Here is a 26,358-nt window from a genome sequence, read left to right on the forward strand (position 1 = left end):
TTACAGAAAGGCCCTAACCTGGCTCAGTCACATGTATTATCCAGATGATCTCAATAACACAGTGCTCTCTTAAGGTTGGCATCCTTAAAGTGGCTTTGGCTATGGGAACAGCAGGCAGAAGGTACACTCCAGGACAGGGGAGAGGGTAAGGAGCCTCCTACTGTCCCGGGCCAGCTCTTGGGTCAACCTACAGTCAAGCCCTCTCAATGACTTTCTCCAAGGAGGGAAGAGGATGTATGTATGTATGCCTGGCTTCCAAAATTGTGAAAAAAAAAAAAAAAATCTGTTGTTGTTTTAGCCACCAAGTTTGTGCTAATTTGTGACACCAGCCACAGGAAACTAATAACTAACCACTAAAGGGGAAGTGAAAGATACTGAGAGATTAATGGATTTGCTAAAGTCCAAACACACCTACTCCAGATTGGCCTAAAGCTTAAGTTTATTAGAGAGGGTGGCATTCCCCAGTGAGTAGGAATAGTGAGGAGATATCACCCACTGTTCAGATTAGAATTTTGACATGTTCAGTGGTTTGATACCCGGAACATTCTGAGATATCTTCACCCATCTCACTCTGGACCAAGAGAAACAGAGTCCCCTCTCCCATTTCTACAGTACTCTCCCATCCCACTTCTTAATTGCAGTCTAACATACAACTCTTACCCCAGGCCTGTAGCACAAGAACTGCACCACCTTTAATGACTCTGCAGCCTCTGCCCTCTGCACACAATCTCCCTTTATCCCCCATAGACATCCAAATGCATGGCATTAAGTGCAAAACAATTACATTATCACAATTACAGGAGAGTTGCTCTTAACCAAACTCTGCTTTTGTCTCTGCTCCACAGTCTTCAACCTTGGCTCGTCAGAATCACCTGGGGTTTTCTAAAGTTTACTAATGTATTAGTCCTATCCTCTGAGATTCTGATTTAACGGGTCTAGGTTGCAGCCTGGGAACAGGGTTTTAAACACTCCCTAGGTGATTCTTACAGCCAAGATTGAAGACTAGCCTGTCTAGCCTTTCTTCTCTTTCTAACCTGCTCTAGGGAAAAGAAGGGATAGGATCTCAATTCAATATACCTAAATGTAGAAACAAATCATCACATTTTTTTCTGTAAATGTTGATGATTTAAATCTAACTCTTATTTGTGAGGTAAATACTGGTAAATGTTATCAAAGGACACATAAGCATTGAGTAGCTACAGGAAGACAGGGCTATCCTCAAGCCTCCTGGCCATGCCATGACTAGGAAGAAGCCAGGCTTCACCCACAGTTGTCTTTACCTGCAACACATGTCAATGATGCTGAAAGCCTAAAACCCAACTGCTGGATCCAGCTGAGGTCACTTACTCAACAGGAAGCCAAGCCCCTTTCTCTCCCATGCCAATCCCAGTCTTGGCCTGCCACCTGAAATTTCTAAAAACAGCTTACTACTCAGTTTGTAGCACCAATGACTTAAGTACATTTGTAAGTGTTGTGGAGCTTAACATCTACCTATTTCCTCCTATATTCTAATTTCCTGCTTCTCCACACTATTTATGTTCACCTGTTACTCAATTAGCACCCCAGTATGCTGAACTCCTGTAGTTGTTTTACCCTAGCAATTAACCCTCTCCAGCACCCCCCTCTGCAAAGAGCTCCTGATTAAAATAAACTGCTTGATTATTCACCTAACAACAGGAAGCATGCCACAGTAGACAAGAAGAACAATTTATTTTTTTTCCTAGATCTCTAAATGTGTCCAATATTGGCAGAGAAGAAAGATTTTCCTGAAATAATCTAGAGGACTTGGTCGAGGTTTATGGTAAGGGCACAAATTTATAAAATGTCAGCACCTATCTACTAGTTTTGAGATGGTCAGCATCTCTAGTCTGAGGAAAATGCTAAGATGAAGAAGGAAATTCAGTTGCTTTCCTTTTTTTTTTTATTCTACAAACTGCTGACATGAATTTCTCATTAATGACCACAGTGATGTATAGGAAAGATGTGAAGACAAAAAGGGGAGAGACGAAGTGAAAGAGAAAAAAAATAAAAGGATACAAATACTTAAATACTAAGTTACCCAACACCTTGAAGGGATGGGATGTTCTATTTAGTCAGTATTTCTTTATGACTGCAAAGTATTGTGCACACAACACATAGCTTCCCTATTACTAAGGATATAACATAATATATTTAACACAGAAACTCCAATTAAACATAACTTTTTCTGGAAATTTTTAAAAGAACTTCAGAATTCTGAATGCCTGAGATAATTACCATGAACAATAACTTTGCAAGGCAATAAAGTGAGGGATATTATCAGGCTGATAATATCTATATATTCTGTGGATCACATTGGTAAAATGTATAATTAATGGTGGATCAGAGGTGTGACAATAACACAATTTGCCAGGAGGGTACACACTGTTATGTAAATATCAAAGTGGGTCATAACTGTATTTGTACCTGTTACCACAGAATCACCTATAACTGCCTACATACCCTATATGTATATTTTAAGGGAAAAATCCCTTTTTAATCTAGACTGCCATTTGTTGATCACTTTCTGTTCTATTTTTCTTTACCCACACATATTATCCATAAAGCAATTATCCTACAATCAAAATGGAAGAAGGCACACACAATGGACAGAAGCTCATGTGTGTAACTGGTTGGAGAACAATCAAGAAAATGACTTTAGTTTTATCTAGAAAGAACTATATTAAAAGTTACAATTTTTGAGAGAGAGGGAGAGAGGGGGGGGGGCACGCAAGCAAGGAAAGGGCAGAGAGAGAGGGATAGAGAGAATTACAAGCAGGCTCCACACTGTCAGTGCAGAGCCGAATGCGGGGCTCGAACCCATGAACCTTGAGATCATGACCTCAGCAGAAATCAAGAGTCAGATACTCAACTGACTGAGCCACGCAGGCACCCTAAAAGTTACAATTTTTAAGTTTATTTGAGAAAGAGAGAGAGAGCACGCACACGTGCATGCACATGTGCACAGTTTGGGAGGGCCAGAGAGAGATTGGGTGAGAGAGAAAATCTCAAGCAGGCTGCACACTGTCAGCACAGAGCCCAATGCAAGGCTCAAACTCTTGAACCCATGAGATTCTGACCCAAGCCAAATGGACCCTTAACGGACTGAGCCACCCAGGTGCCCCAAAGTTGCAACTTTTAATACAAGATTGCCTGCTAGACAATTGAGGCAAAGGTATTTCCAAGAATCCCACTCTGAAAATGCAATAAAATGGTCCTCTACTTTTACATGAGTTTCCTGCAATCTTTCCACTGCAAGAACCTGCAAAAGCCAGGCATTTTAAGACCGCTGGGGTCTGTTTTCTGTACTGTGGATAGAGGCTCCCTTTTCCAGAAGCCTTCATTAACTGAAATACTAATCCTACCTAAACTTGGATGAGGGGGGAAAAAAAATGAAAGACCCTCTTGCATACTAAACTATGTAAACCGGCAAAACTGTTTGCAAACAAGAAGTAGCCGGCTCATAGCTGTGACTTTCCTGCTCAGAAGGAAAGCAGCTTGCCAGCTGTGGTGTCCAGAAGCAGGGAAGAGCATAGTCACTGCTCCCTATGAAATTTTAACAATTCATTAACAGGGAAAGGCTGCATAAAGGGATGCAGGATCAGAGGCAGCTTGGCAGCATCAAATTCTGAGAGAATGAAGGATGCAGAAAGGGGAGATGTGGAAATTCAGACTGAGAAGGAAAGGAAAAAGACGAGGGAGATTTGATAGAAATAAGAACAAAGAGAGACAGGAAGGTAAAAGAGCAGGAGAGATTAGAGAACCTGGGAGAGGAAAGGGAAGAAGGGATTTGAATAAAATTCAAATCTCTAATCTGGTTCTACTTTTAATCTTCTTGGGGGGTGGGGGAGGTTGGATGTATGATGCTGACTGTTCTTGCATTTTTTCTGAGCCACCCCTAACTGACCAAACCATGTGTTAAAAACAGTTTCCCTCCTGGAAGGGATTATGCCCTTTGACTTTCAAAGACATCTCTCCCCTTCCCAACATCAATAAGGCGAGATGTGGTGTGTGCGCTGGTGTGGAGCACAGCGGGGCGTCTGCAGAGCAAGGAAATTTCACAGAAGTCAGCCAGACTGGTGCAGGGACGCATTGTTTCTTAAACACCCTTATCTCGGACAGTGTAGGCATATTTGTTTGTAAATATACACGTTATGTATGTGCCCATGTAAATAAATAAGTTTAAATATAATTTCCAAATGAACAACACGAGAAAAATTGTCAATTTTTGAGTGTGTCAAATAATGACTGCAAACAAAGTGTTTTGCAGCCACCGGCAGCGCAGCCCATCCCTGAGGCCACCCTGCCATCTAGTGGGACTCTGCCAGAACTCCTCCTGCAGCCACAGGCGGCCTCATTTACCCTCACAGCTGGAGACAGGGAAGTGTATTCTCCTAAATGTGTTAACTTAGCAGTGCTATACACTAGAAACAAATTAATATATAATTCTTCTGTGTCTTAAGGTCATTACTGTCGAGGCATAAATTAATAGAGCTATTCCAGTTAATTCATTTTGGCATTTGCTTCTGCATGTCTGAGCGCATATGTGAAAATAGGCCTCCCCTCAGTGCCGTAGGGGGGAGAAGAAAGGAGGCCTAAAAGTAGCTTAGCCAGATGAGCAGACTCTCTGACCTAAAAGCAAGGCAAGGGCAATACCTTCCAGATACAGCTGCTTTACCTTTCTCACTACTCTGAGCCCCATTTAGCAAAATTCTTACAACAGCCAAGCTGAAATAGGGATGGTGGATGGGGCTTCTGGGGGCCAGCAGAGGGGGTAGGGTCTGGGGCGGGGGCACCATCATCAGAAGACAGCTTTGTAAACATATCTGGTTCAGCTTTCTATGGCAGAATGACCTGTTACAGGCAAACATGGGCTTCTCCTTTAGAATAGGAAGGAAGTGGCATAGCCATGTCCAATCTGACCACCCTGGCTACTGAAGAGGCTATAAGGATGGTCACCTGCCCTTACCCTAGAGGTGGCTGCATCTTTATCACCAACCCCATATCCGCAAGTTTCCAGATAGTCTAGATAGTCTACAGAAAAGCTATCCTACTGTGAAAAAAATCCCCACAGTAATAGAAAGGGAAGACCAAAGTGGGAGGGAGATGGAATGTTCCCCCACCTGATTTCAACTCTTTCCAGGATGCACAGGGGCACAGGCAATTGAGGAATGGGGTATACTGACTTTGTTTTGCTTTGTTTTGGTCTATTTGCAGATTTTGATGAGATTCTAGAGCTCTACTATTTTCTCAAGTAAATTCCATAACCTCTTTTCTCAAGTAAATTCCATAACAGCCAGGGTAAATGTATATTGGAACAACAGATTAATCCCAAATTTTTATTTTCATCTGGGCCACTGTCATTCATATAAATTCTGGACTCTAAAACAGAAATATCTAAAAATGCCTTCAGGTTGCTGTTCCTGGAAAAATAAACAGTGTTCTCTTGAAATGTATTTGTCCTGTGAAGGCTCCCTGAGGCTGGGGGTCTTTGCATGTACATCGTGACCAGAATTGTTTAATAACTGCCCTGGAGAAACAGGTCTGGAATCAGAACCATGTCTTCTCCCAACATCCTAGCAAAGTAAATTAACCAAAGGAATATACTATACTATTGGCAATGCAAATGCTGGAAGATAAAATACTCCAAAGAAACTTTAGCGCCTAATAATTTAGTTACAAAGAAAAGATTAACTCAAACAAAAACAGGCAATGCAAAACACATCCAACTGAAATTTCTGAAATTTATGCCTCTGAATTGCCTGCAGGACACAAATGCAGAGATCAGGCCATCCAAAGTCCCAATCTCTGGGTGCAGCCTTTTTGGTTTTGCAAAGTTCCATAGATAATCCTGATGCAGAGCCAAGCTGAAAGTCAATGACTCCAAATTAAAAAAAGAAAGAAAAAAGAAATCCTTGCATGGGTGATTCTGTTGAGCAACCAGAAATAAGAACAAGCATATGAAATGCAATTGCAGATAGTGCAGCATGGACTTTAGCCACTGTGGGTGTTTGAAAGGTGAAACCAATGGGAGTTAGTTATAGACACAGAAAGTGTCCTGGAGAGGGCAGCCCTTCAACAATGGGTAGAAGATAAACAGAGCAAGAACAAAAGAGCAGGTATTCCAGGTGAGCACATCCTGCAGGAAAACAGACAGTAGTTCTACAGATCACGGAGAGCTGCCCTGGGGAAACAGAGCATGTTTGAGAGCAGTGAGCCCAGTCCTCTTTTGGGGGCAGAAAATGGCCAGAGTATAGCCATCAGAATAAAAAGAAGAAAGTACTGAACAGTCCAAAATATGGCCCATGCCCTATCTTAACAAGGGCATACATCTCACTTTTATCCAAGGGCCTCCCTGACTGCCTAACTTCGGGGTATTTTGAATCCCTTAGAAGTAAATGGTTGGTTTTTCCCATTGTGCTGCTACCTGGGAGCTAAAGATTTCCACTTCTGGTGAGATAATGCACTCAGCTGCATTAAGCAGACAATTAATTTATCCCGTTGGCTGCCCACTACCCATCCGTAATGTACTTAAAAAAAGAAATAATGCTTACCTAGCTTTAACTTGCACAGTATCTGGAAGTAAGAGGGAATGCAGAACATGATACTAAAATCCCTGCACTGTGAACCACCCTGATCCTCACTGGATCAGCATGTCATATATAACTTCATAATATTGTTACAGAGACATCAGAGCAGATGGGTAAGAAGGATCTTCATATGAGGGAGTGGAATATTATCACTTCATTTCATCTTTATATATCACAATTATAAAAGTGCTGAAATTCAGCAGGGTGACCAGTATATCAACTTCTGACAAATGCCAGCCTGTACAGTATCTAAGGTAATCATAGATATCCCATAAATGTGTCTGAGATTAACAAGACTAGGTCCTGATTTGTGAAAATCTGGTTTATCTGAGTTTGATCGCAAAAAGAGTCAACATCTTAATTGAAAGAACACAGTAATCTACTGGATTAGGGAATTAGAATGTTCCAGAAGTACTTCCTGTCCAGGTTGATATAACACTTTGTTATATGAAAACATGAGCTAGAAGCTGATGGCCTCACAAGATTCTTCAGATACATAATTATGTATTATGTATGTATGTATAATGTAAAATTATGAAGCATTTAATTTTACTTTACTCAAAAAACTTTAAGTGGACTCCTATGGTCTATATTGCTTAAATTCCTTAACAGGCTACTCAAACTTCACCAAACCCAGTCAAAGCGTTCTCATATTGCGCTCCCATATACATTCTATCCTAATCATATTAATCTGAACAATGCCCTCTGAATACGCCTTCCTCAAACTTGCCCCCACACACTTATACCACATTGTTCCCTACTTGCCAGCCACTAGGAACCTCTCACCACCAATCAAAATCTCCCCCTAAATCCCAGTCGGTCACTTTCTCTCTCAGGGAGCCTTCCTTGCAGTCTCATTGTGCTTGATATCTCCACTACCACATCACACATTACATTATATGGTTAATTACCTATTTACATATATAAGTCTAATCTCCCTCTCTAAATGTAACTTCCCTGAGATCAAGATCTGTTGATAAAAATATTTTATCCTCTTTACATCAGTTGGTATAGTACCTTCCCCAGACTTTGTGCACAGTAAGGCCCAGAATTGGTCATTTGTTCACCACTATATTTCTAGAAGTTAGCATAGAGCCTCAGGAGCTGCGCATTGGAGGGTGATACTTTTCCTTTTGGGTTTCTCAAAATACAAATACACGTGCTCTCATCCACCCTGTAGAATTACAGATCTCATTAGACAATGCCAGAAAAATTGAAGTGTCTTTAAGATATTTTCAGTATGTTAAAAAAGAAAACTTCATTCATCCTTTAAAGAGAAAAAAACACAAACATCATACATTCTCTTAAAGTGAACCCCTATTAACTGGAAGTTAATAACTTCCAGTGTAATACAGAAGTAAAAATGATATAGAAATATAAAATAAAAAATAGTTTGGGGCGCCTGGGTGGCGCAGTCGGTTAAGCGTCCGACTTCAGCCAGGTCACGATCTCGCGGTCCGTGAGTTCGAGCCCCGCGTCGGGCTCTGGGCTGATGGCTCAGAGCCTGGAGCCTGTTTCCGATTCTGTGTCTCCCTCTCTCTCTGCCCCTCCCCCGTTCATGCTCTGTCTCTCTCTGTCCCAAAAATAAATAAACGTTGAAAAAAAAAAATTAAAAAAAAAAAAAAAAATAGTTCAAGTTATGGGATTCAATAATTGTTTTTGGGGGCACCAGGGTAGCTCAGTTGGTTGGTTGATTTTGGCTTAGGTCATGACCTCATGGTCATGAGATTGAGCCCCACATGGGGGCTGTGCTAGGCATGGAGACTGCTTAAGATTCTCTCTGTCCCTCTACTCTCTCAAAAAAAAATTTTTTTTTAAATAATTGTTTTTGATCTTTGGATGATTATTAAAAAGTAAGAAGAAATAGTAGTTCATGCTCATTAAAAATTACTTCATCAACAAACATTTGTTTATGAGACCTGCACTATACCAGAAGGTGATAAAAAAAAAAATCCTTATTCTTTGCAGAGTACACTGAGATTAGCCTCAGGAAAAAAATAGGAGACAGATTTTCTAGGAAAAAGTTGAAGAGAATACTATGAAATTGTACTCAATCTTGGCCTAGTTATCAGTAATGATGGATATCTACATATTTCTTATAAAGCATATCATCATGGATTCTGTCACATCATTAGTAACTATGTAAATGGGAAATTTCATGTAACCAACAATAAAAACAAAGCCATGGCACAGTAATGTGCTTTTTATGGAATCCATCCAGACCTTTCATTCCTAGAAATTTCACAAAGAAAGCATACACGTGATCAGCAGGTCTATAAACTAAGACCTTGGTTATGAAGGGCAGCAAAGCATTACAGGTGTAAACAATGCTAAAATCTGAAGTTGAGAAGTTCCCATTATATTTTGGATTTCCACACCAAAAGAGAACACCTGCCTTTCACCTCTCTTCCTCTCTCCCACTCTCCCAGCCTCTGCACATGGATAAAGAATTTGTAATGTTGCCAACCTTGCCACTTAATGATCTGGATGCATCTACATAATGGCCTCCCGATACTGGCCATTATGGATGAGATTCACGTTATTTATAAATTAGCTCTCTTGTTCCTGCATATTCCTGAGTTTATCATCATTAAGGAGGAGAAATGTTTCTCAACAAAAGGCCCAGGCACTATGGTGATAGACACAATAGTAACTGTTAGATACACAGATAGGCATGTTTCCATTTTGGTCTTTTGTATCTATCTTCACTTGTCCCAGATATGCCATTTTCTGATTCTCAGGGTGAAGAATGTTTTGAAATACATTTGCGTATTCATGGATTGTTGGCTGTATTCACATTTTTTATATTCAGCTAATATTTAAATGTATTTAGGAAACAGGCCTCAATTTAGATTTGCAATGTGGTATGAAATATCATAAAGGGAAATCACTTTCAGGCTGTTAGATCTGGTGCAGCTGGGGAGACAGAGAGGTTCAAAACATCTGTCAGCCCACAACGTTTTCACAAACCCTTTCCACACTCAACAATACTGAGTGATGTGGCTGCTAACCCAGAAAATGTAAATACCTGTAGAAACATGAGAGCAACGGAATGAACCTAATTTTCAAACATTTTATTTAGATTCTTACCAGTTCACAGGCTGAATTCCTTTGGGCAGACTAATATCCTCCAGATGTGGGCCTGTGTCTATGCCAATTTTTAGTCTGGTTTAGTGTATGGCTGGAAAAGACAAGGAAGGACTTCCCATAAGGAGAAAAAAATATTAAAAAAAAAAAAAAGGTTTTGAAGGAAGCAGCTATTTTGAGAAGACATCCGTACCTTCATCAGCACCTAATACATTAACTCTCAGTTCCATATTTGCCTGTAGGCAATTAGCCCTGTGGATTCTGTACAGAGCGAATGAGATCTAACCCATATAAAAGTATAGGTCCTAACTTAACACGTGTTATATCCTGTGGCCTCAGGCTAAGCTCCATAGCCCAGTTAGTCATCTTACAAAGTTACCTGGGCAAGAGCACAATCTGATTCTACTGCCTGACAGAACAGTTCATTGATATGGATATAATGGTGGCATCTCTCCTCCATAAAGGATTCTAAATGGATCTCTTTTATAGTGAATAAAATATCCCAAAACAGAACCCAACTCATGCGCAGTACTTAGTAAAGTTTTGAGGATGAGGTTGACAATGCTGTCATGACGATGGGGGTGATGAAGGCGATATTAACAAAGAAGATCTTCTCCAAGATTTCTACCCGTCAAGGGAAAGTAATTTTCTTGTGCCCAACCACCAAATAAAGAAATAAATAAAACAAGCAAAATACAAATCACAAACAAAAACAAAACTCATTTTATGCTGTTTGTATTGTCAATGATGTGTGCGTCCGTGTGTGTGTGTGTGTGTGTGTGTGTGTGGTGTGTGCCTAACTGAAAAGGAGAGAAGTCAGAATTAATAGCTGAGACTGTTGCAAACATCCAAATTCCAGTTGTGGCCTGAGATAAATGGCACCCTATGGCAGTATGTCCTTCTTTCCACATGTAGCGATGGCTCAAAGTCAGACAATGAAGAAGTCATGGCCTGTCTCTGGCAAAATTTACACTGATTAGAGAAAAGATCACTCAACAAACATCCCGGCCCACTCACATGATCCTGGAGACACATAATCTATATTCATAAAGCGTTTTAGGATAATTAAATATCAGGTTCCAGGACAGTACAAGATACAATTAATCATTGAGACAAACGAAGAATCTCCATTCAGCTAAACACACTTCACATTTGGGGGGATAAGGGAGCTTAGTAAGATTTTTTTACACGTCTGCTCAGGGTAGTGGGTTTACAGCACTCTCATTTGCTATGTAATTTTCCTTCGACAAGCAGTAGTTTAGAACCAACTGATTACAAACTGAGAACAATGAGACAACCTTGTAACAATTTCAACACAGAAGATTCCAGATTATACTCAGTGGAAATTAGAATAGTGTTATAGGTATCACTATTTATCCAATATGATTGTAAAATAACTCAATAATTAGTAATTAGTAATCTTTTTTTGAATATGACATTTATTGCCTTGCTCAGAATGCAAGACCTTTGGATCAAGAATTGTGTGATATATTTCTTCTGCATTCTCATCAACACTTGGTATAGTACCTTGCAATGAGTAGATACCCAATAAATAACTGTTGATTGATAACTGAATTAATATTTCTGACATGCAGTTCTGATTATAACATTATTGTACACACAAAAATTGTGACAGGCTTCTTGTTGGCTGTAGAATAAAGTGTAAGACTTTTAGCCTTTAAGTCATTCTGTATCTTATAACGGAGCCCCAAATGACCTTTCCGACTGTAATTTCCCCCTATTGCCCTCACAGAGCTCACTGTCTCCTATTTATATGTCACGTTTCCTTCAATTTCTTGGTTCAATTTGTTTCTTTCATACAAAACATTCATTTTCTCATCATCTCATAACTTTCCTGGTCAAATGTTACTTCCTCATGTTCCCTTCCCTAATTCTCCCTGAGATTCTCAACTGCAGTGATCATTGTTTTATTTGAACCCCCACAGATTATTAGACATCACTTTCTCAGGGCTTAAGTTCTGCAGTCATTCTTGTGTATGTCATATTTGCTATCATTCTGTAAATTCCCCAAAGGCAATATCTGCCCCAAAACTTTGATTCAACTTAGAAAAATCCAAAATCTTATTATCTTTGAAACCCAAGGCTCTTAAACAGAGAAGTTCCCAGTAAATATTTCTTGATTTAACCTGCTATTGATTAATTTACTCATATAAAAGATAAAAATCTTGGTATAAAGTCAGATGAAGCAACTAAAAATATTTCTGTTTTGGTATAGATATTAGACTCATTCTGAGTTCTTCTGAATGGTGTGATTTGGCTCAGGAAGGATTTAGTGAATGACATGCTTAGTAACTTTTATGAGTCCCTCCAGCCATGGCAGATTCATCCATATCCGGCCACATGTTCCTTTCCTCCATTTCCTAAACTCCTTACCTCACCTGCTACTGTAAGGTTTTTCCTTCTTCACTCCATTTACCCATATCACTTCCTTGCTGACTTTATACCTATTCCATCCTTGTGTCCTTGTCTTGCCCATGTAATTAGGTTGCTCCTAACCTGGCTAGCTTTCTGACAACAGTTTTTTCTCTCTAGTTTGGCCCAACACAAGAGAATACGAAAAATCACGGGTTCATTCCTTGGATGAATGAATTATCACTGTTATGCTTCCTGTAAGAGAAAGAGGCAATAAATGCAAAAATCACTCCCAACATAAGCAGTCACACTTGCATTTATTAAGGAAAAGTCTATTCCTACAAAACAACATACATACGCTACTTAGAAGATGTCTATATAGTCTAGCAAATTTCTGGACTTTTCTTAGAAAATATATGACTGTATTTTTCCAGGAAGACCTCCAAGGAAGTACTAGATTGTGACATTCTCAAGAGGATGATTATGCATTATTCACTGCCACATCCTAAGTGTGTGGTGCAGTGCCTATGATACAGTGGACCCACTGCAAATATGTGACAAATGAATAAGTTTATATATTAATAAATGAATGTAGTTCCTCCATGGTCCCCCATTTCGAAGAAGGTGGTCCAAGTTGTCCTCTCATTTTCTTCTCGTGATGAGCATACCATATGCAAGAGCTCTGCTATCTATCTGCCAAACACCGACTCCTCAAAACAGGTAACTGTAGTCCTTAGATAAAGGGAGAAGATATGGAAAGGAGAGAGGGCATAGGACAAAAGGACTTAGAAAAACGTCCAAGAATAAAAAGGGAATTTATAAAATTATAAAAATGCCTTTTATTTGTGCAGCAGCTTACTGTATTTTCCAATGTGCTTTTGAATGTATTTTCTCTATTAAGTCTCAAGATGATTCCAAGGAAGCCAGATAGGTATTATTCCTTTTGCACCCCTGTAGTTCCACACACATTACACATTATATTACAGATGAGAAAGCTGTTATCTCAAAGTAGACCCAGCTAGTAGGTTAAGGATCTCCCAATTCCAGAATTCAACTCAATGTTTATAATGACTATTTTAACTTGGCCTCAATTCATTGTGCTACACAGATACTACAAAGAATGATCTTGGCTTGTTTTTTGCCAGCTCCCCTTCTTTCCATCACCCCAATCTCTCTTCTTTGTTTTCAGTTTAGATGGATAAGGGATCCAAAACAAGGACCACTCATCATTTCCTGAAATACTTTTGTTTTTCCTTATATTCAAGAAGCCTTTCACGCCATTTTCTTGCCTGTCAGTGCTGAGGCAATGACCCCCCACTTCTACCCCATGTGCTCCCAGCTACTCGGCTCATTTACTGGGAATGAATAATTGATTCCAATTACTACATCCATAGCTAAGCAAGTTCTGAAGAATCCCAGTGAAGCGGAGGTGGAAGTACCATTAGGACTAAGAGGCTGCAACGTAGCAGTCGAGTGCTGTCTTTAGCATGGTATAGCTGAAAAGTGGTTGGTTCAATCAGGCACAGGAAAATACCTGCTCTCCACAAGATTGCTACATTCTTCTCTAAAAGAAATTTCTGAGGTTGTCTTCTCAAACCATTTTGAAAAGAAAAGCTTACCACTTAGTTTTTTTGCATTTCATCCTTTTTGCAGTAATAATACACAGTGCTATCCAGTGGACAGCAGCAGGTGGAAGAAACACATGAAACCACCCTAAGAATCAAGGGTCCCAATTTCTGGTCTGGGGCCCCACTCTCATTTATTAGGAAACCCTAATTGTCAAGTAGGTTACCTGAGTTCAAGATGCAGTGCCTGATAAGGTAAGCCTAAAAGATCTTTCTGCTAAGACAAAGGCCTTTCTCCCTCTAGAACTACAACCCATGTCGGTGAGCTCAGAGTGGCTGGGGTTCATCATCATTTAGCCCCCTGCCAGGCATATTCATTCAAGGCACACACATAGGAGGTGGTCTTGCCTGGCTGTCTTTTGCCAACCTGCCCTCTGAATGTGTAATTCAGGCTCTAGGAGCCTCCAGCATCGTGACATTAATATGGGAAAATTCCTCCTGACCTCTCCTGTCTACTCCTGCTCCCCCCTTCCTTGAGCAGAATGTTCCAAACACCTTCAGCTTTGCTCTCCCTCAACTCATCTGGCCCCATTTGGACTTGGCATTCAAAAGGATGCTATTCCAGATTGCTAATGTTTACCCTAGGTCCCAGACTCTCCAATATATAGCACTGCTCTCCTCTTTAACAGCTTAGGATTCATCCTACCAATGCTTAGACCACTGACCTGATCTGGAAAATGGGTATATGCTGCATGGAGAGGTTACTGTGATGATAAATGGTCAGACTGTAGCTACGGAGTTATTTTCGGCAAATATATAAACCAGTGTTATACCAGGGCAGTACCTGGCATTCCAGGCAGATAGAGCAGATGTCTTGAAAGGACAGGAAAACAGATGCCTAATTGCAGTTACACGCTTCTATCCCAGGGAGGCAGGAGCACCCAGATAGCTGCTGACCTCCTTACCCCCATTTACTCACCTGGACAGTAAAACAGGGAAAGCTTATGTTCTTTCCATTTGTTTCTATAAAATTCCCAAGGAAAGTGCTTGGCAGAAAAAGAAAGAGAAATGAAATCAAACCTCATTTTTTTTCCTCTTTCCTTTCAGATGCCTGATTTATTCACTCCACGAGATGAGTGGCATTTGGAATTAAAACCTCCAAACCCAAAGGAATAAAGGCTCGGAAGATGAGAAGTTAAGCTAACCAAAACAGAGTAGGTTAGAAAAGGCAAAAGCGGGGGAAGCAAGGGCAGAGAGAGAAGAGAAAGTGAATGAGGTGAGAGAGGCAGGGGGTGGAGAGGTGGAGGGGAAGAGGGAGGGAGTCAGGAGGGTAGCAGTTGGGATCTAGGGTGAGAGAGAGGGGAAGGGATAGGAGAATGAAGGAAAAAGAGGAGAGAAAGCAGAAGGGCGGAAATGGCAAGAGGGAAGGAGGGAGAAAGATAAAATATAGGTTGGGTGACTAATGCTTAATTTTGATACAAAGGTAGATTGTCATTTAAAGCACCAGATGTCTTCATTTGCCACAGCTAAGATTTAAAAGACAGAAACTCAATTCAGTTGCTCTTTTCTCTAATACAAAATATGTTTTATCCCAAAGGAAAAACGTGTTTCTTTCTGCCAATAAGTGTCAGCAGCTAATCTGAAGCTTTCAATGAAACAATACCATTAAATAATTTAACCTGGAAAAAAGTCACTGATATCTGTGAAATAATGTATAGATTTCAGATGGATCAAACTCAAAAATGGGTGGGGTGGGGGGAGTATAAGAAATGGGCTTTGGGAAACAAAGGGGCATCTGCCACTAAACAGAAAGGAAATACATTAAGCTCAGGGAATTGAAAATAGCCATGGCAAACATGTACACTGACACAGTGTTGTGTCTAAGTACACAACAGGCTTCTCTTGCTGCTGTAAGAAAATTGTTCAGAACAGAGCTTCTGCAAAATGAAATTTGGGGACCAAATCAGATCATTATTCTTCCCCCTAGAATACAAATCTGTGCATTCCATGAGCTCTCCCAGGGGTGTTCATAAAGGGTGATTTCACCACTGGGGTATTTCTCCAGGATCTGCAGGATAAGTAAGAAAGAATCTGGACTAAGTGTTAGCAAATCAAAATTCTAACTCAAGTTTTGCTACATGCTAAAACTAGTCTCTTTAATGTATTTATCCCAAAAGATCTTAGTTTTTTCACTGGTAAATTTGGATGATCATACTTAAAAATATATAAAAGCATCCCAGAAACACACAATGAAGTTACTTTCTACATATAACTTCTCTCTCGTTAGTCATTTACTTATGCTTTCACTCACTGGTGTCTCATCAAAAGCCAGGCAATTATCTCTACTAATTCTAAAGAGACCCATTTCTTTCAACACCCCGATAAAATGGTCCATAGACCAAAAGGTTTGAGGACCACTCACTCTGGGGCTTTCTCTTCCCTCTCCTCCATTAGTACCTCTATTAATCATCTAGGCCAGTGATTTTCTACTCAAGCTGAGCATTAGAATCACCTGGGGAGCTAAAAACAAAACAAAACAAAATAAAAAATAATAAATACTGATCCCTGGACTCCACTCCACACCATTTAAATCAGAATTTAAACATTGGTGCAGGCTTGCATATTTTTTCAGGCTTCCGAGGTAATTCCAACAAGTGTTGACACCACAATGGTTCCAGACACAATATGGAACTTCACTGACAGCAATACATTTGACCAGTCCTTTTCAAGTAAGACCCAAATCAAAAGCTCTTGATGGAGACTCTCACGAAGAACAAAAACTGTATATTCAAAATGAAGCAGCTAGAAAGAGGACAGGGAAAGATTAAAGTTATTAAAAACCTAACCATTATCTTCTTCCTAGTAATTGAAGCAAGACTTCTCAGAAGACCATGGGGGAGGGGAAGGAAAAAAAAAAAGGTTAGAGAGGGAGGGAGCCAAAACATAAGAGACTCTTAAAAACTGAGAACAAACTGAGGGTTGATGGGGGGTGGGAGGGTGGGTGATGGGTACTGAGGAGGGCACCTGTTGGGATGAGCACTGGCTGTTGTATGGAAACCAATTTGGCAATAAATTTCATATTAAAAAAATAAAAATAAAATAAAATAAAAAAGACTTCTCTATAATAGCTGAAATGTCTGCAATCCTTGGAGTTGGTGCTTTATATTCTGACTCCAAATAATCAGTACCCAAAGTTGAGTTAAAGTAAGAAAAATTATCCCTGAATTCAGAATTACAGTTTTAACCCAGATGGGATCTGGGAAATAGATAACTGCAAATTCCCTCAAATGGCACAGGAAGTCAGCACAATCTTCTGAAGCCAAATAAACACCCTAAAAAATCCAGGTTTTGGAATGGAAAGAATTAGCTTTCAATTCATTCTGCCACCTTCTAGCTATATGCCCTTGAGCAACTCACTTTACTTTTACCTGAGCTCCAGTTTTCTTATTTTTTGATTATATGTTTATTTATTTATTTTGAGAGAGAGAGCACATATGCACAAGGGAGAGAGAATCCTAAGCGGCTCTGCATTAACAATGTGGGGCTCAATGTCACAAACTGTGAGATCATGACCCAAGCTGAAATCAAGAGTCAGAGGCTTAACCAACTGAGCCACCCAGGTGCCTCCAGTTTTCTTATTTATAAATATAGTAGGAATAACAATTACTTTGAAGTATCACGAAAACGAGACTTACAAATAGAAAGACCTCACATTCAGAGACACAATAAATGTTACCTAGAAGGATGGTCATGATCATGATCATGACTTAAAGCAGAGAACTGGTGTAAAGACAGTATGCTGTAAAACTGGTTAGCATCTTGGAAGGAACCTTATATTTGGCACTGCAATTGTTTACCAAAAAGTAGGGAGAGATGTAACTAATATTTATAAAGCTACTTGAAATGATAAATCTTAAATGAAAGTTGAAAAATCCAGTTGATTGCTACATAATATTAATATCTGGACACTGAAAGCCACCATAGGCTTTGTTTGTGCAGGTGTTGTCATATTTAAAAGACAAAATCAATCTTTTAATCACTAGATAAATACCCGGATGAACATGGTAGGTATTTGTAAGAGAAACTATTCCCAACTCTCTTCTTCATTTCTGTACCTCACTGAATTGCCTGCAAAGCCAAGAAATACCTTTCTCAGCTTTCTCTTTGACTAAGAGAGTCTGTACGACCCAATTTAGGCCTTCTATTTTCTCTTTTCTTCCTGTCTTGGTTGTGCAAGCAATGGCTAGAGCCATCTCAAGACAGTAAGGGAAAATCCAGGAGACTCAGAGAATCCAGCCCTGACATCACTAAACCACAGACTCAACCCGGTAACTGCTTACACCTCTAGATTCTTTGTTATGTGAGAAAAATACAACCCTGTTTGCATAATAAGAATCTGTAATCAGGTTTGTATTATTTGTATCTGAATACAGTCTACAGTGATACAATATAATTCACTAAATCTAAGAAATTCACAACAATTTGGAGTCTCAGTAGCCATCACCTACAGATCTCAAGATCGATATAATTGTTATCTATCCATCTGAAAAACTGACTTTTTTTCTACAGCTAAAAGTGAATTAAAAACTGTCAAATGCAAAAACAAACTGTATTAAGAGAGAAAACACAGGCTCTATAGCTATTAACCTACTATCAAATCATAGGCTGCTTTTATCCTGTGTGCTTAGGATACCACATTTTATCCTGATATTTAAGTCCTTTCCCCATCAGAACCTGTTTACTGTATGCCAATATAAGCAGTTTCTTAATTGTCACCTGTATGTGCCATGACTTTCCACGCCTTTGGAGGTGTCCTCATCTTTCTTACCAGCAGGAATGCTTTACCTCATGGCTTGCCATTTATTCCAATTGTCCATATTCTTGTCATGTCCCATGTCCTCTCTGAAGATGGCTCTGATTTCTCAAGTCCATAACTGTCTCTTTAGTTTTTAAGCCACCTAATTAAAAATGCACTTATGCATGTGTGCGCGCGCGCACACACACACACACACACACACACACACACACACACACCTCTACCACCTTTGCCCTATGTCTAGGTTTGCTTTCCCCTGACTATAACTCTGCAAAGGCAGAGCACATCGCCCGATGGCCCTCCACCCTCACTGTGCCAGACTTATTACTGGAGCTGCACCAGAATGTTAATGGGAAAGTTATGTGGATTCTCAGATAAATACTGTGGATTTTTGTGGACTCTTCAGGAGACACTGTGCCTGCCCTTATCTAATACCTGTTCAGAATATCAGACATTCCAGGAGGCCATGAGAAGACGTCTTTAAAAGGCAGAATTGGCCTGAAAACATTCACTCGCACATCACCCTGCAGAATCCAGGCACTAGAAGTGGCGCTGTGTATGGCACATTGGCCACACTGCCAATTTGTGCCCCAGAGAGATCCAGTGGCCCCAGGTTTCAAAAGCTCCTTCTGAAGAAACTTTAGCTCTTCATTCCTTTCGGCAATTCTTGCGCCCATCCTTCTTTATGCCAATTTGTTCTCTTCCTCCTTTGTCTCAATGTATCTTCTGTTTACTTCTCCATCTCCCCAGCGCTTCCTATTCTGCCTCTCCTTTCACTTTTCTTTGTGACGTTCCAATCACTGATCATTGCCTTGAGTGTAATTTTCTTGCTCTGTGTCTTCTCATCCATTCATTATTCTCCAAGTTTGATTTCTCGATCTCCTTTCTACCTGGTAGGTGGCTTAGGAACAAAACCAGTTTTGCTTCGTTTTGTTTTCAGGATAAAGTGAACGAAGGCCCTGGCATAAAGGTATTTGTCCAAGGCCACAGCAAGTTAGTACCACTGAGGACAGAGGACACTCAGACCCCATGAAGACCATGTCACTGAGTGGTCCCAAGCACCACGTCAGACGTAAAAATCAATTCTTTGGCAGTAATAAGACATCACAAATTTCAGAATAGTGACAGCTGATCTGATTAATTCATTCTACAGAACAATGAGAATAACAAGAGAAGAGAGTTAAGAAACTTAGAAAGGATACAGAAATGAACAAGTCCCTCCTTTCTTAAAAATGGTGTTAGCAGGATTAGATTTACTAGTGAATTTGAACGCCCTTTTCCACCCTACCCTACCATGCCTCTCTTTTAGCTGGGGATTTATTTCAAGGCCTTACCAATCATATGCTAAAGCTGGCACATCACTAAAACATCTTCTGGGAGGACAGGGAGAAATCCAATCTAGGATTGAAAGCTGCAACTGTCATAGATAAAAAATACCCTTCCAAAGGCCGCTATTGAGTCAGACAGTTGGAAGAATTATTGCAAAATTGCCTGAGCTTCATGTAAGTTACTGGTTAGTACTCTGCCCAATGCCAGCAGTACCCATTCTTAGGGGCCCCCAAGAGGAATGCAATTGGGCCCCTCCCATAACCACTCCCCAGTGACTCAACAATGCTATTAGCAGAGACCCCAGGAAGGAACGAACTAAATGATTTCTACCAGAAAAGATCCAAGCTTTAAAACCAGATCTCTCTACTCTGAATTGTGCATTAGCTGAACTCTCAGCACTTTTGAGAGAAGCTCTAGCCAGACAAAAAAATACCTTTGGCAGAAAGAAGCTATACTATACCCTGCCATGAAAAGGTGTGTGCTGAATGCATGACACCACTGTCATCAACACACTGTTACAAAAGCCTATGGTTCAATATATTCATTTGCACATTCATGTCCTGCCCATAAAAACTCCTAGTTTTTAGTCAGAAAATCTCAGCTTTCCTAATTAGAATCCTCTATGCCAACTGACGGCCCCAATGCCACCAGTACCATCCCGAGTCTTCAGCCTTATGATCTCACTATCTCATTCATGTACTCACATATACATGCATGTGCACACATGCACACACACATACTCCATGAGCATAAAGACATACTTCTAGTTTTATGGCCTGTATCAAATTTTCCAGGCCTACCTGTGGCCTAGGGTCATAGATAATCCAATATTTGTGTCATTAATTTATGTAACACAGGCTTATTTTTTTTTGTCAGCAAAAATCATAATTTTATAAATTAAATAAGAGATTTACTGGGTCTTTACTTCCTGGGATAGCCGTGTGGTGAGTCAGATTGTTCATTCAGTGACACAGTCTTTGAGTCAAATGACCCAAATATATATACAGCTATATACAGACATAATTACAAAATCCCTCTTTGAGGAATTCCATTATAGAAGGACAACTCACTGGAAACAAAGACTTGTCAGAATGTCTTCTTTCATCATCAGGATTTTAGCTTTTATTGCAAATAGGAAAAGCAGAGTGGCTTGCTTCTTCAGGTAAGGGGTGGCTTAACCAATTATTTGAAAGAAAGAGCTGTTTTGGTATCTGTAAAATCTGAAGGAATATGCAATGGGCTACATTTAAGACTTTAAAACTGACAGCTCCAACGTGAAACTTTAGTATGCCCCCAAGATGTTAAATACAAAAGGACCTTTATGTACTTTCAACTGCAAAGTCTTTCTCAACATACCTATATACCTTAACTTCTTCCCTCTTTTTACTAACCTACAAATGCCACAACCTTTCCTTTTCCTGTACAAAAGGATATCAAACAAATTGCACTTCTTGATATATGTCGGTCCCTTCACTCAGGAAAAACGACATGGCTATTTTATTAGACGGGAGGTCTCAAGAGCTCCTGAACCCCACAGACAGTCTCGTAAATTACCAAGAGCCACACCACCGGAACAACAATAAACTTGAAATGGGTTAAGTGGTTTTGTTTCTGGCTCTCCCCCACATCTCTCCATGGATAGTCCTGGAACCATACACCTCCCTGGATATGTAATCACGGATACATACTTAGGTACCTGGGGCCCAAACTCAAGAACAACATTACACATGACCATGATTTTATAATCAGCAAATTGATTGCATCTTTGGATAACATTCTCTAGGGACTGGAATTAACTATCTAAGGGTTTATGTATCTCTAAAGATATTTCACTCCTTGAAATTCTTCATATTTTTCAGCTCAGTGATGATGTAATTGTTTCTAAAAATCTGTAAATTCTCCCATTTTTATGTGTTATAATGGCTCTTTTATTTGACCTATACCTGCAGTTTTCAGGAATGACCTCTGATATGAGCATTCTGTATTGATCCAGTTAGGATCAATCAAGAAGACAGCTAGAATCAGATCAGCAATGTTGCAGCCCTGTGTGCCTGCAACTCCACAGCTTAAAGAGCAAGCAGAGGATGAGGAAGCAAAGCTCACCTGTGAATGCCAAGGACTTCCAGCTCCTCTCCTTGGTTTGCCACCTGTGGATGAGAGATGTCAATGAATTCTGACTTCGTTATAACTGTACATACAGCACAAGTCAGGCTACTGGTCTATGCAACGGGCAGCAATAATAAAGCCTCTAAATAATAATCTAGTCCTCAGATCTGTGGCCCTCTCCATTGCTTTAACATGTCTTCAGGAAGGTCCAGGAGCCTGACTCCCTGCTCAGAGCTGCAGCTAGGCACAGATATGGCAATCCCATTTCTATCTTCTGTGATCAAATGCCCTTCCCTGTGCTTACATCAGGTGTCACCCCACCTGCAGTACTCTCTCCCCTCCATATATTCTCCTCTAAGAGACTGGCAAATATATCCATTTGGGTCTCTGGATCCTTATGACCACCTACATAACATGCAGAATTCTCAGCTACTGTGCTTGAGCACTGTTTCCATGTTTACACTATAAGCTTCATAGACAGTTATTTTGCTTTTTCAGAAAAAAAAAATGTGTAATGATAAGATATCAGGCCTTGAAATAACCTTGCTTGGGTTGCCAACCAGCCTCCAATGAAACCTTTTATATAACTTTGGCAAGTCTTAACTCTCCAGTGCCTCAGTTTTCACATCTGTAAGATGGGGATGGTGTAACAGCCCCTGCTTTAGAGAGCTGTCATGAGATTCTCTATATAAAAAGCTTAGCCCAGTACTGGGAGTATACTAACTGATCAAAAAAAAATGTAGAAGTTTATTATTATTCACTGTAGAACTGGTTATCATATGTCAAGCGCTGGAAAGAAAAAGATATGTTTTCTCTCAAGAAAGAGCTTATATATATCCTATTATGTCATACCTGCTACAGGAGCTCACCACCTGCCTGTCCCACAAGGGCTAGAAAACTCCAAACTGGAAAATATACATATGCCCAGTTGTGTGCAAACTCTCAAACACAATTAATTTTGTGAAAGATTTATATAAAACTTGACCAAAATCCACCTCACCCTCAGATTTCACTCTCAAAGGAAGAGATACAGAATCCTAGGCTATGTCAGACTAATGAATCCATTCATTTGTTCCTGATTTGGGGTCCGGTAAGCCCAAACTTTGAGGAAAATTAAATGATTATAACTATATTCAAGTTGGGATTTAGGAAAACAGATAAAAGAGTGAGGAGGGAGCTTTGAGGCAGTCAGGAACGTAACGAGGAGAAAATTCCAAATAACAGTCACAGAATACAAAGAAAATGGCTTTTTATGGACACCACAAAGGAATCATTTGGGTGTGAAATATCTTTTCTTAAATGCAATGATTTGGTGAAGATGAAGTCACAGGGCTTCGAGAGGAGCATGAGGTGGCCCGCAGGAAGGCACAGATGGCTGGAAGCAAACTAAGCAAAGACCCAGCCCCACGCAGCCACTTCTCTGAAAGGCTGTGATCGCCTGGCACAAAGGCCGACCAGACATGTCAGGGAGGAGAGCAGGAGGCAGCTGGAGAAGCTGAGATTAATGAGGAAGCGCAAAATGAGAAAGAGCAACAACTGGAAACCCTTGTGGTGACATCAGGAGCAGAGCCAGAGAAGACAACCTTGTTATCACATCTGCTCCATCGTTATAATTAAATGGTAATGCGTGTCTCTTGTTGGGTTACCAGGGTGGAATTCCAAGTGGGGGAGCCCCTCACCACTCACTCAGGCCCCCAGCCTCTGCCCTTCTTGTTGAAGCTGAGGAATCGTTCCGGGTGCTAATAGGCTGGGTGTCTGGAGCAAGTGTTAATTTTGGATTACATCTGAGTGGAAATAAGATGAAGGTCTGGGGAATGCTTTGCCTTCACTCAGATGTTTCATTTCCAATTACTAGCACTGCAGAATACCCGGGGAGATGTTTTCATTCCAATTTGGAAGATTTCATAAACTTCCAAACTTTGAGGTATTGATCCAAACTCTTGAGCTTTGGAAGCGTGCACACACACTCAGCAGGGAGGATCTGAAATCTCCGGAGGAGAGGGGGTGGGGGGAGAGAGAAGGTAGTGTAAGTCCCATCTGAGGAGATATGCCCACTCTCAAACGGGCATACCTCTCTGCTTTTGCCAAAATTGGCTCTGCCCAACCCCAAGGCCCATTAGAGGCACTCAGAACCATTAGCTCCGACTGGTTCTGTGCTGAGTAAATACTCTCGTGTCCAACTAGAAACTAGGGCAGCTGCCTCGGTTTGCTTTTTTTTTCTTTCTTTCTTTCTTTCAAATTCAGCAACACAAAGTTCTCAACCCCAAATGGCTCAATTGCACCTCTTAATAAGTATGCCGTTTTATGTATTCTGCTAGTGGAGGTCAGCATTAATTTGAATTTTGCTAGACTCTCAGTCTTTTCTCACTTGGTTTTGAATATCCCAGATTTCTGTTTGATTTTGGACAGGGTCATTTGCAGGGAGGGTGCAATAATCAGATTTCCACCATCAGAAGGTAAGCCATCTATACCTGCAGGAAAAGGCCTCTGTCTATCATCTTTGGAATCTATGAGCTAAACCGCAGTTGTTTGTGAAGCCTCCCAAAGGAGGTTTTTAAAAACAAAGCACTTCACTCAATGAGAATGGGGAGGGTATAGCATAACGCTGTGCTAATGCATTATTCAGCACAGCTTCAACCAGTGAGTATCTGGTTATCATAATGCCCCAATACCTGGACATTATGTGGCTATGTTGCAGGGCAAGAAACAGATACAACTAAACCTAAAAGGGATTTACTTTATAAATAATATTTGTCTTGTCTTTCACATTTTAGGTTAAGAGCCAAATGAATTGGAGAATAAAGAACCTATGGAGAAACTTCTCTTGTGATTAAAACAAAATTATCCTAACACCTTGTAAGATTTATTCCTACACCCAAAAACCAACAGAACACCAAGTGGCACAATCATGAGGTGCCATGCATGTTTAGTTTCTAGCTGACATTTAGAGATCTTGTACTAGAAGTGGCTCAGTGAAATCAAAGCTACCCAGATGAGTTAGGAACATAGTAAACACCCAATAAATGCTAGTTGTATTGAACTGGGGGTCATTCCGATTTAGGCTTTTATCCAGTCAATACTTCTCACTCTCCTCATTTTCTAATGCTGCCTTCTTCAGAAATGACCTAGGGAAAAACTAGTTTTTAAAAAATGAAATAAACAACCAGATCACTGGCAGACACCATTGTAGATGTTCACCAGTGCATTTCCTTTTTCTGGATACATAGCAAAACTGCATTTCCCAACTTTCTGTGTCTCAGTGGAGCCAGAAGAATGTAAGGAAAACTGATTGGTGACTTACAAACTGAGTAAGCTTCAGTGGTGAGGTTGGATGCTACATGCTGAAGATGGCAGTGACTAAAGATGGAAGGATCTTGAGTTCCTAACTAACCACATGGAGCAGAGTCCCATACCCCACCTTCCCCTGCCAATCAGAGTAAATTATAAATGTTTAATGTGTTAATCCACTGAGAATTGAAGAGTTGTTGCTTTGTTTTTTCTCTCACAACAGGTAGTATTAGTTACCCTGGTATGGAAATGGATAATTTGAAATGGAGATCTATTATAACAAAGACCAAAAATGCATGGCACTGACTTAGAAGTCAGGTGGCAAATAACAGGGAAGATATCAGAGGCTGGAAAGATGGTGATTCACATTATGCAAAGGCAATACAGGCAATAACCTGACAGGAAGACTTCCTACCTACTGAGCCTGTTGCTCTAGGTAAAGTGGTTGGAAGGAGAGTAGGGTGTTAGTATATGTTTACAATTATTGCTGAATTTGGTTAGAAATTATAATAAAGTGATAAGTTCAAGAGAAAATTGATCAGCTTATAAAAAAATAAAAGGGAATAGAGAGAGTCCAGTAATATGGGACCTTGGATTACAAATATTGACTGTTTCGTGGGCTCCAAGGAGTAGGAAAAAAAGATCAAATAAGGCTTTGAGCAACAGAGCCCCACTAGGAGCCAGCTTTCTGGGAAAAAAAAATCAAATTAAAGATAACCCAATAGCCTCAAGGTAGCTGCCATTAAGCTGAAAGAAGAAAACGTGACTGAGAGGAAGCAAATAAATAATGCAGATTTGGACACTTTCCAGGGAAAAAAAACTTGGGTGCCTCAGTTACTAGCATGTGAGACTGACTTTAAGCAAACAGATCAGCACCCTCTTAGTTTTCAAGGTAAGTATGTTTCTGGAGAAACCATAAACCAACTAATACAACCCTTGACCACTCAGGATTTAAAAAAAAAAAAATCCTTGTGACCTCAGCCTTCTGAAAACGGCACAGCCCCAAGAAGGGCACACATCCCAATGCCTACAGTAATAGTTAATTTTATCTGTCAGTTTGAATCAGGAGATGACCAGATATGGTTACACAGGATTTCTGGGTGTGTCCGTGAGAGTGTTTCTGGAAGACATTAGCATTTGAATTGGAGGACTCAGTAAAGTTGATCTCCCTCCCCAGGATGGGTTA

This window comes from Leopardus geoffroyi, chromosome D3, assembly GCF_018350155.1.
Source record: "Leopardus geoffroyi isolate Oge1 chromosome D3, O.geoffroyi_Oge1_pat1.0, whole genome shotgun sequence".
Taxonomy (NCBI): Eukaryota; Metazoa; Chordata; class Mammalia; order Carnivora; family Felidae; genus Leopardus; species Leopardus geoffroyi.